This window comes from Bufo bufo, chromosome 2, assembly GCF_905171765.1.
Source record: "Bufo bufo chromosome 2, aBufBuf1.1, whole genome shotgun sequence".
NCBI classification, from domain to species: Eukaryota; Metazoa; Chordata; class Amphibia; order Anura; family Bufonidae; genus Bufo; species Bufo bufo.
Genome location: NC_053390.1, coordinates 333,640,100 through 333,652,749, shown reverse-complemented (window position 1 = coordinate 333,652,749; position 12,650 = coordinate 333,640,100).

Genomic DNA, 12,650 nt, shown 5'->3' with positions numbered 1-12,650 from the left:
GGCGAATCAATGGATGTCATATATCTGGACTTCTCCAAAGCATTTGACACTGTACCACATAAAAGGTTAGTATATAAAATGAGAATGCTCGGACTGGGAGAAAACGTCTGTATGTGGGTAAGTAACTGGCTCAATGATAGAAAACAGAGGGTGGTTATTAACGGTACATACTCAGATTGGGTCACTGTCACTAGTGGAGTACCTCAGGGGTCAGTATTGGGCCCTATTCTCTTCAATTAATTTATTAATGATCTTGTAGAAGGCTTGCATAGAAAAGTATCAATTTTCGCAGATGACACTAAACTGTGTAAAGTAATTTACACTGAAGAGGACAGTATACTACTACAGAGGGATCTAGATAGATTGGAGGCTTGGGCAGATAAATGGCAGATGAGGTTTAACACTGACAAATGTAGAGTTATGCACATGGGAACGAATAATGCAAGTCACCCGTACATACTAAATGGTAAAACACTCGGTAACACTGACATGGAAAAGGATCTAGGAATTTTAATGAACAGCAAACTAAGCTGCAAAAACCAGTGTCAGGCAGCTGCTGCCAAGGCCAATAAGATAATGGGTTGCATCAGAAGGGGCATAGATGCCCGTGATAAGAACATAGTCCTACCACTTTACAAATCGCTAGTCAGACAACACATGGAGTACTGTGTACAGTTCTGGGCTCCAGTGAACAAGGCAGACATAGCAGAGCTGGAGAGGGTCCAGAGGAAGGCAACTGAAGTAATAACTGGAATGGGGCAACTAAAGTACCCTGAAAGATTATCAAAATTAGGGTTATTCACTTTAGAAAAAAGACGACTGAGGGGAGATCTAATTACTATGTATAAATATATCAGGGGTCAGTACAGAGATCTATCCCATCATCTATTTATCCCCAGGACTGTGACGAGGGGACATCCTCTGCGTCTGGAGGAAAGAAGGTTTGTACACAAACATAGAAAAGGATTCTTTACGGTAAGAGCAGTGAGACTATGGAACTCTCTGCCTGAGGAGGTGGTGATGGTGAGTACAATAATGGAATTCAAGAGGGGCCTGGATGTATTTTTGGAGTGTAATAATATTACAAGCTATAGCTACTAGAGAGGGGTCGTTGATCCAGGGAGTTATTCTGATTGCCTAATTGGAGTCGGGAAGGAATTTTTTATTCCCCTAAAGTGGGGAAAATTGGCTTCTACCTCACAGGTTTTTTTTTTGCCTTCCTCTGGATCAACTTGCAGGATAACAGGCCGAACTGGATGGACAAATGTCTTTTTTCGGCCTTATGTACTATGTTACTATGTAGACCAGAGAATCTTGTTTCTCACAGCCTGAGAGTCCTTTAGGTGCTTTTTTACAAACTGTCATGTGTCAAACTCATTTCTGGCCACTCTGCCATAAGGCCCAGATTGGCAGAGTGCTGTAATTGTTGATCTTCTGGAGTTTTCTCTCATCTGCATACAGGAAACTTTAGAACTCATCCAGAGTGACCATTGGGTTTTTGTTTACCTCTCTTACCAAGGCCCTTTCCCCCCTATTACTAAGTTTGGAGGGAAGGTCAGCTCTAGGAATAATGATGGATGTGGAAAAACCAGCACTCACTCAGATGCACGCTGCCCGGGAGAGGACGTCAATCCACAGAAATATAAGGAAGGAATCCCAGCAGTCGTGTCTTGATGCGAATAAAGTATCTTTTTATTCCATAAACAGAAATAGTCCTATGACCAGGACGCGTTTCGGCGAATGTGCCTTCATCAACAAGTACACTGCTCAAAAAAATAAAGGGAACACCAAAATAACACATCCTAGATCTGAGTTAATTAAAAATTCTTCTGAAATACTTTGTTCTTTACATAGTTGAATGTGCTGACAACAAAATCACACAAAAATAAACAAATGGAAATCAAATTTTTGACCCATGGAGGTCTGGATTTGGAGTCACACTCAAAATTAAAGTGGAAAAACACACTACAGGCTGATCCAACTTTGATGTAATGTCCTTAAAACAAGTCAAAATGAGGCTCAGTAGTGTGTGGCCTCCACGTGCCTGTATGACCTCCCTACAACGCCTGTGCATGCTCCTGATGAGGTGGCGGACGGTCTCCTGAGGGATCTCCTCCCAGACCTGGATTAAAGCATCTGCCAACTCCTGGACAGTCTGTGGTGCAACGTGACGTTGGTGGATAGAGCGAGACATGATGTCCCAGATGTGCTCAATTGGATTCAGGTCTGGGGAACGGGCGGGCCAGTCCATAGCATCAATGCCTTCGTCTTGCAGGAACTGCTGACACACTCCAGCCACATGAGGTCTAGCATTGTCTTGCATTAGGAGGAACCCAGGGCCAACCGCACCAGCATATGGTCTCACAAGGGGTCTGAGGATCTGAGGATCTCATCTCGGTACCTAATGGCAGTCAGGCTACTTCTGGCGAGCACATGGAGGGCTGTGCGGCCCTCCAAAGAAATGCCACCCCACACCATTACTGACCCAATGCCAAACCGGTCATGCTGGAGGATGTTGCAGGCAGCAGAACGTTCTCCACGGCGTCTCCAGACTCTGTCACGTCTGTCACATGTGCTCAGTGTGAACCTGCTTTCATCTGTGAAGAGCACAGGGCGCCAGTGGTGAATTTGCCAGTCTTGGTGTTCTCTGGCAAATGCCAAACGTCCTGCACGGTGTTGGGCTGTAAGCACAACCCCCACCTGTGGACGTCGGGCACTCATATCACCCTCATGGAGTCTGTTTCTGACCGTTTGAGCAGAAACATGCACATTTGTGGCCTGCTGGAGGTCATTTTGCAGAGCTCTGGCAGTGCTCCTCCTGTTCCTCCTTGCACAAAGGCGGAGGTAGCAGTCCTGCTGCTGGGTTGTTGCCCTCCTACGGCCTCCTCCACGTCTCCTGATGTACTGGCCTGTCTCCTGGTAGCGCCTCCATGCTCTGGACACTACGCTGACAGACACAGCAAACCTTCTTGCCACAGCTCGCATTGATGTGCCATCCTGGATAAGCTGCTCTACCTGAGCCACTTGTGTGGGTTGTAGACTCCGTCTCATGCTACCACTAGAGTGAAAGCACCGCCAGCATTCAAAAGTGACCAAAACATCAGCCAGGAAGCATAGGAACTGAGAAGTGGTCTGTGGTTACCACTCCAGAACCACTCCTTTATTGGGGGTGTCTTGCTAATTGCCTATAATTTCCACCTGTTGTCTATCCCATTTGCACAACAGCATGTGAAATTGATTGTCACTCAGTGTTGCTTCCTAAGTGGACAGTTTGATTTCACAGAAGTGTGATTGACTTGGAGTTACATTGTGTTGTTTAAGTGTTCCCTTTATTTTTTTGAGCAGTGTACATTGACATTAAGAAAATTTTGTTACGGAGGGAAGCCTTTTGGATCCACACGTTGGACACATTACACCCTAGAGGCCTCAATAGGGAATATGAGGTCATGCATTTGTAAAGAAATAATTCTGTTACATGTTCACAATCTATGTATCATTTATTTTTCAGACGTTGAATATCTGAACATGCATAAGAAAATTGTCTACAATATGTAAGATAGAATATGTATCCAAGTGTTCATTGCTTTTTGGTTTATTCACTTGATATTGATTGCACCTGTCTTTATGTGGTTACTCCCTTTATGGGATAGACCTGCTGTTCCTGTGAGTGGCGACTATAGTATATATAGCTTATTAAAATTACTTTTGGATGTACTTGTTGATGAAGGCACAGTCGCCGAAACGCGTCCTGGTCAGAAGACTATTTCTGTTTATGTAATAAAAAGATACTTTATTCGCATCAAGACACGACTGCTGGGATTCCTTCCTTATAGCTCTAGGAATAGTCCTGGATTTCCAGACCTCTTCCATTTAAGAATTATGTGCTCTTTGAAGTTTTTAGTGCAGCAACATTTTTTGGACCATTCAGACCTGTGCCTCCACACAATCCTGTCTCTGAGCCCTACAGCCAGTTCTTTCATCCTCATGACTTGGTTTTTGCATTGATATTTATTGTCAGATGTGAGTAATTTTTTATAGACACGAGCCTTTCCAAATCATGTCCAATCAACTGAATTTACCACAGGTGGACTCCAGTCAAGGTGTAGAAACGTCTCAAAAATGATCAATAGATATGGGAGGCCCCCAAAGCTAAATTGCAAGTGTCATAGCAAAGAGTCTGAATACTTATATCCACGAGAAATTTTAGTTTGAATAAATCTGCAAACATTTAAAATTCCGTTTTTACTTACTCATTATGGGGTACTAAGTGCAGATTGATGGGGTAAAACTTAATTTTTTTTATTTATTTTAGCACAAGGCTGCAACATGTGAAAAAAGTGAAAGGGTCTGAAGACTTTCTGAATGCACTGTATTTGCTGCTGACAACGATGATTTTTAGGCCAACCTAAAAGATGATGTTCTAATAGACGTCTGTTCAGCCGATTATGTGCTTGCGTAAAACGGTCTGTAAGAGCTTTTTACATGGGGTGATTATCATGTAAAAATCGTTATATTGAGCTAATGTGGCCAATCATTGTTCAATGTAAACATGTGTAGCTACGGCATGATCAAGAATTTGCTCATTTGTTATTGATCGTATCTTTCATGAGCACCTATTATTTACCATTTGTCAGAGTGATATCCCCTCATGTAAACAGGCATCTGACAGTAGTTAGCACAGGAGATAGTAGGAAAGGAAGAAAAAACAAGTGATATCAAAAGAAATTGAAATTACCAAAAGAACATGATTGTTCTGAAAAATTAACACAGGACTTTTTAACTCATTAAGTTGTGTATGAGCAGTGGTTTTTACAAATGTATCTTTGTGTATGAAACAACACTTAGTAATTGATAACCTTAACCACTTCAGCCCCCCTACCTTAAACACCCTTAATGACCAGGCCACTTTTTACACTTCTGACCTACCCTAATTTCACCGTTTATTGCTCGGTCATGCAACTTACCACCCAAATGAATTTTACCTCCTTTTTTTCTCACTAATAGAGCTTTCATTTGGTGGTATTTCATTGCTGCTGACATTTTTACTTTTTTTGTTATTATTCAAAATTTAACGATTTTTTTGCAAAAAAATTACATTTTTCACTTTCAGTTGTAAAATTTTGCAAAAAAAAGACATCCATATATAAATTTTTCTCTAAATTTATTGTTCTACATGTCTTTGATAAAAAAAAAATGTTTGGGTAAAAAAAAAATGGTTTGGGTAAGTTATAGCGTTTACAAACTATGGTACAAAAATGTGAATTTCCGCTTTTTTAAGCAGCTCTGACTTTCTGAGCACCTGTCATGTTTCCTGAGGTTCTACAATGGCCAGACAGTACAAACACCCCACAAATGACCCCATTTCGGAAAGTAGACACCCTAAGGTATTCGCTGATGGGCATAGTGAGTTCATAGAACTTTTTATTTTTTGTCACAAGTTATCGGAAAATGATGATTTTTTTTATTTTTATTTTTTTTCTTACAAAGTCTCCTATTCCACTAACTTGTGACAAAAAATAAAAACTTCTATGAACTCACTATGCCCATCATGAAATACCTTGGGGTGTCTTCTTTCCAAAATGGGGTCACTTGTGGGGTAGTTATACTGCCCTGGCATTCTAATTGCCCTAATGTGTGGTAAGTAGTTTGAAATCAAAATCTGTAAAAAATGGCCGGTGAAATCCGAAAGGTGCTCTTTGGAATGTGGGCCCCTTTGCCCACCTAGGCTGCAAAAAAGTGTCACACATGTGGTATCTCCGTTGGGCAATGTGTTTTGGGGTGTCATTTTACATATACCCATGCTGGGTGAGAGAAATATCTTGGCAAAAGACAACTTTTCCCATTTTTTTATACAAAGTTGGCATTTGACCAAGATATTTATCTCACCCCGCATGGGTATATGTAAAATGACACCCCAAAACACATTGCCCAACTTCTCCTGAGTACGGAGATACCACATGTGTGACACTTTTTTGCAGCCTAGGTGGGCAAAGGGGCCCACATTCCAAAGAGCACCTTTCGGATTTCACCGGCCATTTTTTACAGATTTTGATTTCAAACTGCTTACCACACATTTGGGCCCCTAGAATGCCAGGGCAGTATAACTACCCCACAAGTGACCCCATTTTGGAAAGAAGACACCCCAAGGTATTTCGTGATGGGCATAGTGAGTTCATGGAAGTTTTTATTTTTTGTCACAAGTTAGTGGAATATGAGACTTTGTAAGGAAAAAAAAAAGATCATCATTTTCCGCTAACTTGTGACAAAAAAAAAAAAAATTCGAGGAACTCGCCATGCCCCTCACGGAATACCTTGGGGTGTCTTCTTTCCAAATTGGGGTCACTTATGGGGTAGTTATACTGCCCTGGCATTCTAGGGGCCCTAATGTGTGGTAAGTAGGTAAATGACCTGTGAAATCCGAAAGGTGCTCTTTGGAATGTGGACCCCTTTGCCCACCTAGGCTGCAAAAAAGTGTCACACATGTGGTATCGCCGTATTCAGGAGAAGTTGGGCAATGTGTTTTGGGGTGTATTTTTACATATACTCATGCTGGGTGAGAGAAATATCTCGGCAAAAGACAACTTTTCCCATTTTTTATACAAAGTTGGCATTTGACCAAGATATTTATCTCACCCAGCATGGGTATATGTAAAATGACACCCCAAAACACATTGCCCAACTTCTCCTGAGTACGGCGATACCAGATGTGTGACACTTTTTTGCAGCCTAGATGCGCAAAGGGGCCCACATTCCTTTTATGAGGGCATTTTTAGACATTTGGATCCCAGACTTCTTCTCACGCTTTAGGGCCCCTAGAATGCCAGGGCAGTATAAATACCCCACATGTGACCCCATTTTGGAAAGAAGACACCCCAAGGTATTCAATGAGGGGCATGGCGAGTTCATAGAAAAAAAATTTTTTGGCACAAGTTAGCGGAAATTGATATATATTTTTTTCTCACAAAGTCTCCCTTTCCGCTAACTTGGGACAAAAATTTCAATCTTTCATGGACTCAATATGCCCCTCACGGAATACCTTGGGGTGTCTTCTTTCCGAAATGGGGTCACATGTGGGGTATTTATACTGCCCTGGCATTCTAGGGGCCCTAAAGCGTGAGAAGAAGTCTGGAATATAAATGTCTAAAAATTTTTACGCATTTGGATTCCGTGAGGGGTATGGTGAGTTCATGTGAGATTTTATTTTTTGACACAAGTTAGTGGAATATGAGACTTTGTAAGAAAAAAAATAATAATTTCCGCTAACTTGGGCCAAAAAAATGTCTGAATGGAGCCTTACAGGGGGGTGATCAATGACAGGGGGGTGATCAATGACAGGGAGGTGATCAATGAAAGGGGGGTGATCAATGACAGGGGGGTGATCAGGGAGTCTATATGGGGTGATCACCCCCCTATAAGGCTCCATTCAGATGTCCGTATGTGTTTTGCGGATCCGATCCATGTATCAGTGGATCCGTAAAAATCATACGGACATCTGAATGCAGCCTTACAGGGGGGTGATCAATGACAGGGGGGTGATCAGGGAGTCTATATGGGGTGATCACCCCCCTGTAAGGCTCCATTCAGACACCTGTATGTGTTTTGCGGATCCGATCCATGTATCCGTGGTTCCGTAAAAAACATACAGACATCTGAATGCAGCCTTACAGGGGGGTGATCAATGACAGGGGGGTGATTAATGACAGGGGGGTGATTAGGGAGTCTATATGGGGTGATCACCCCCGTCACTGATCACCCCCCTGTAAGGCTCCATTCAGAAGTCCGTATGCGTTTTGCGGATCCGATCCATGTATCAGTGGATCCGTAAAAATCATATGGACGTCTGAATGGAGCCTTACAGGGGGGTGATCAATGACAGGGGGGTGATCAGGGGTGATCAGGGGTTAATAAGGGGTTAATAAGTGACAGGGGGGGTGTAGTGTAGTGTGGTGCTTGGTGCTACTTATTACTGAGCTACCTGTGTCCTCTGGTGGTCGATCCAAACAAAAGGGACCACCAGAGGACCAGGTAGCAGGGATATTAGACGCTGTTATCAAAACAGCGTCTAATATATCTGTTAGGGGTTAAAAAAAATCGCATCTCCAGCCTGCCAGCGAACGATCGCCGCTGGCAGGCTGGAGATCCACTCGCTTACCTTCTGATCCTGTGAACGCGTGCGCCCGTGTGCGCGCGTTCACAGGAAATCTCGCGTCTCGCGAGATGACGCATATATGAGTGACTCTGCGCAGGGCTGCCGCCTCCGGAACTGCGGAAGGCGGTCCGGAGGCGGTTAAGGGGATTTTCCAGGAATTAAGAATATGAAAATACTTAAATATTACTTCATTATAAATATATTCCCAAATACCTTACATTAGTTATAATGGCTTGTTTTGTCTGGGGAGCAATTATTAGGAGAAATAAAATGGCTGCTGTTCTATTAGTACACACAAAACCTGTCCTAATCACACAGGCACAGGAGGACAAGTTACTTCACAACGCTGAGCTAAAGACCTGCCTCATCCTCCTCTCTGCTCTGCTTGTCAGGGATTATGATCCTGAATACAGTTTAATATGGTCATCAGCTGAATCTCTGTAGGAATGGAGTTCATGAGCAGATGTGGCTAATGAGCAGCAGCACTTGTATGCAGTCTCCAATACCACAGTCTGTCCTGTCCCTCCTCTCTGTATTTTATGTCTCCTCATGACCTCCATTCCTACAGAGATTCAGCTCAAGATCTTCTAATCTGTATTCAGGATCATAATCCCTGACTAGTAGGAGCGGAGGATGAGGCAGCTCTTTTCCTCACTTTTGTGAAGTAACTTGTCCTGCTGTGATTAGGACAGGTTTAGTGTGCACTAAGAGGACAGTGGCCATTTTGTTTTTCCTAATGATTGCTCCCTAGACAAAACGAGCCATTATAACTAATGAAAGGTATTTGGGAATATATTTGTGCTCGGATCGGCTCATGCTGAGAGGGTACCCTACCTAAGCCTATACTCCACCCCCCCAACCTAGAAGCAGCAGAGTTATGCCGGAACTGCTTATCGAAGGGTAGCCTAAAGGGGGCTACCCCAATGATGAGACCTGAAAGAAGGGAGGGCTCCTGGGTGGGTTGAAATCGTTCGAACCGACAAGTGGGGGGAGGAGGGCCAGGTTTAAATAGTGAACGCCCCGCCTCCCCTCACACAAATACGGCACTCTTAATTGCCTACCACTTGTGCTCGGATCGGCTCATGCTGAGAGGGTACCCTACCTAAGCCTATACTCCACCCCCCCAACCTAGAAGCAGCAGAGTTATGCCGGAACTGCTTATCGAAGGGTAGCCTAAAGGGGCCAAAAGAACCATGCATAGGAGTTTGAAAACTAGATAACAGAAACTACAGACCAAAACTCGAAAGCCAATGATATTTCGTATAAGGATCCGGGATATTACGCATGGAACACGTGGAACTGCGACGACCCAAATGTTTGATGACATGTACTGGCACCTTATGCATGGACGCCGCTGCTGCCGTGCCCATGCGGAAGGAATGTCCTGTGATCCAGCGAGGACCGACCCCTGAACCTGTCAACTAACCTGAATGTACGTAAGAAAGGCCGCGGTGGTTAGCCGGGCATTGCCTAGTTCGAGTACGGGAGAACATGCCGCTTGGACTAAATACTACGCAGCCAAGCCTTCAAGGCCTGCCCGGACACCATCTGCTGTCCGTGGGAAAGTATCTGACCGCCACTGATTGCCCCGGCCGTGACGTCTTGGACGAGGCCAAGGTGAGGACATAGATGGACCCGCGCCGGATGAGCTGACCTTTCCGCAAGCACCCAGCCAGCATATTGGTGCCCATGAGCTCGCCTGACCTGAGGAATCCATGGAAAGCCAGGTACAAGGCTGTTTCTACCAGAGCGCTAACCTGCGGCCCGAACGGTTTGCCCCTGCAGTTTGCCTGTCACGGCCTGAACAAGCTACCGGTAAATGGCTGACGCCCATGTCGTTTCACAACAGACATCTTGCGCAAACCCTTCAACGCCGCTTTGATCGGGTGGGCGGAGAAGAGTGACGGTAGGTCCGGATGTAGCCTGTACCAATGGTGCTGAATACCTGCCATGTATAGTTAACAATGCTATAGGACAGGTTTAATTGAGAGTGGCAAAAACCCCGACAAAGCCCAATAGGTGAGTGATAGGTCCCCGGCCAGCAGCCGGGTAGGTGTTCTCATATCTCTGAAACAGGCGCCAAGCTGTCTTGTAAGCCCTCAGAGTGTTACTGGCCAAGGAATTGGCCATCAGTCTCTTAGCTATGGTGAGATGGGAGACTAGTCCCAGCGCAGCTGGGCCTGGTGAGGAATTATTATTATTATTTTATTTATTTTTTACCTCCATGCGTGAGAGACTCTAATGGCGGAGTCCTGTGTGTAAACCTAAAGCGGAGAAGCCATGCGCGAGAGACTAATGGAGCCATGCGTGAGAGACTAATGGCGGAGTCATATGTGTAAAACTAAAACGGAGAAGCTCTGCGTGAGGGACTCTAATGGCGGAGTCATATGTGTAACCTAAAACGGAGAAGCCATGCGTGCGAGACTCTACTGGCGGAGTCATATGTGTAACCTAAAACGGAGAAGCCATGCGTAAGAGACTCTAATGGCGGAGTCATATGTGTAAACCTAAAACGGAGTAGCCATGCGTGAGAGATTCTAATGGCGGAGTCATATGTGCCAACCTAAAACGGAGAAGCCAGGCGTGAGAGACTCTAATGGCGGAGTCATATGTGTAACCTAAAACGGGGAAGCCATGCGTGAGACTCTAATGGCGGAGACATATGTGTGAACCTAAACGGAGAAGCCATGCGTGAGAGACTAATGGCGGAGTCATATGTGTAACCTAAAACGGAGAAGCCATGCGTGACAGACTCTAATGGCGGAGTCATATGTGTAAAACTAAAACGGAGAAGCTCTGCGTGAGGGACTCTAATGGCGGAGTCATATGTGTAAAACTAAAACGGAGAAGCCATGCGTGCGAGACTCTAATGGCGGAGTCATATGTGTAACCTAAAACGGAGAAGCCATGCGTGAGAGACTCTAATGGCGGAGTCATATGTGTAAACCTAAAACGGAGAAGCCAGGCGTGAGAGACTCTAATGGCGGAGTCATATGTGTAAACCTAAAACGGAGAAGCCATGCGTGAGAGACTCTAATGGCGGAGTCATATGTGCCAACCTAAAACGGAGAAGCCAGGCGTGAGAGACTAATGGCGGAGTCGTATGTGTAAAACTCACACGGAGAAGCCATGCGTGAGAGACTCTAATGGCGGAGTCATATGTGTAACCTAAAACGGAGAAGCCATGCGTGAGAGATTCTAATGGCAGATCCGTATGTGTAAAACTAACACGGAAAAGCCATGCGTGAGAGACTCAAAAATGTATTTTTTATTTTTTTTATTTATTTATTTATTTTTTGACTATCAACCACTTAAGCAGCTCCCGTATGGGCACAGCTCTGAGTACGAGCATGAAGAGCATGGTATAACGCAGATCACCTGCACGGACTAACTAACATCTTGTGCCTAAATAACCCCCTTGGAACCTTATGTACGGCCGGCAGCAGGAAGCCAGCCACCGCCTATGATCTGCTCCCCCTGACCGAGCCTAGTACTCCTTCCCCTGATCCCTGCCTACCTAACAGCACGGCGGCCCGTGCCAGACTTTATTGAAGATGAGGAGCCTTACCCCCCAGCCGCGTGGGGAGCTCACGCTGCTCCCTGGCAGAATGCACCAGTGCGGGGGAGCCCCCCTCCTCAGCTAGGGCCGACCCACCGCCGGCTGGACACTCGTACCACGTGGGGAGCAGCGCCACTCCCTGGCAATGTGCACCGGATCAGAGGGAGCCCTTCCTTTACCGTGGGCCCCGGCCCCCGCTGGTTTGAAGAGTGTGCCGCGTGAGGAGCCGCACAGCTCCCTGGCATTGTGTGCCGGTGCGGGAGTGCCCCCCCTCACCTAGGGGCTGGTTATTGTGACTGGAACCCGCTGGGAGACTGAAGCCTAACTGGACCTACCTGTGACCGTGAAGGCTGACCTCCCAGGCCGTGGCTGACCCACGTGCGTAGTCGTGACGCAACTACCCGTAGATGCCCACCCAGTGCCTGTAGTTAACGGGAGTGCGACCGAGTCTGTGGATGTGACCGACTACCCCCTGTAGTCGTGAGGGGACCCTACATCGAGAGTAGCGGTAACGGACCATCGCCTGTAGATGTGGTAGTATTACCTCATGAGTCTGTTGACATGAGACTAATGCCTGCAGTCGTGGCTGGTCTTAATAATGAGTCTGTAGTCGTAACGGATTTGTGCCTGCAGTCGTGGCAGGGCTTTAGAGCGGGTCTGTAGTCGTGACAGACTGATGCCTGCAGTCGTGGCAGGACTTTATAACGAGTCTGTAGTCGTGACAGACTGATGCCTGCAGTCGTGGCAGGGCTTTATAACGGGTCTGTAGTCGTGACAGACTGATGCCTGCAGTCGTGGCAGGACTTTATAACGAGTCTGTAGTCGTGACAGACTGATGCCTGCAGTCGTGGCAGGGCTTTATAACGGGTCTGTAGTCGTGACAGACTGTTGCCTGCAGTCGTGGCAGGGCTTTAGAGCGGGTCTGTAGTCGTGACAGACTGA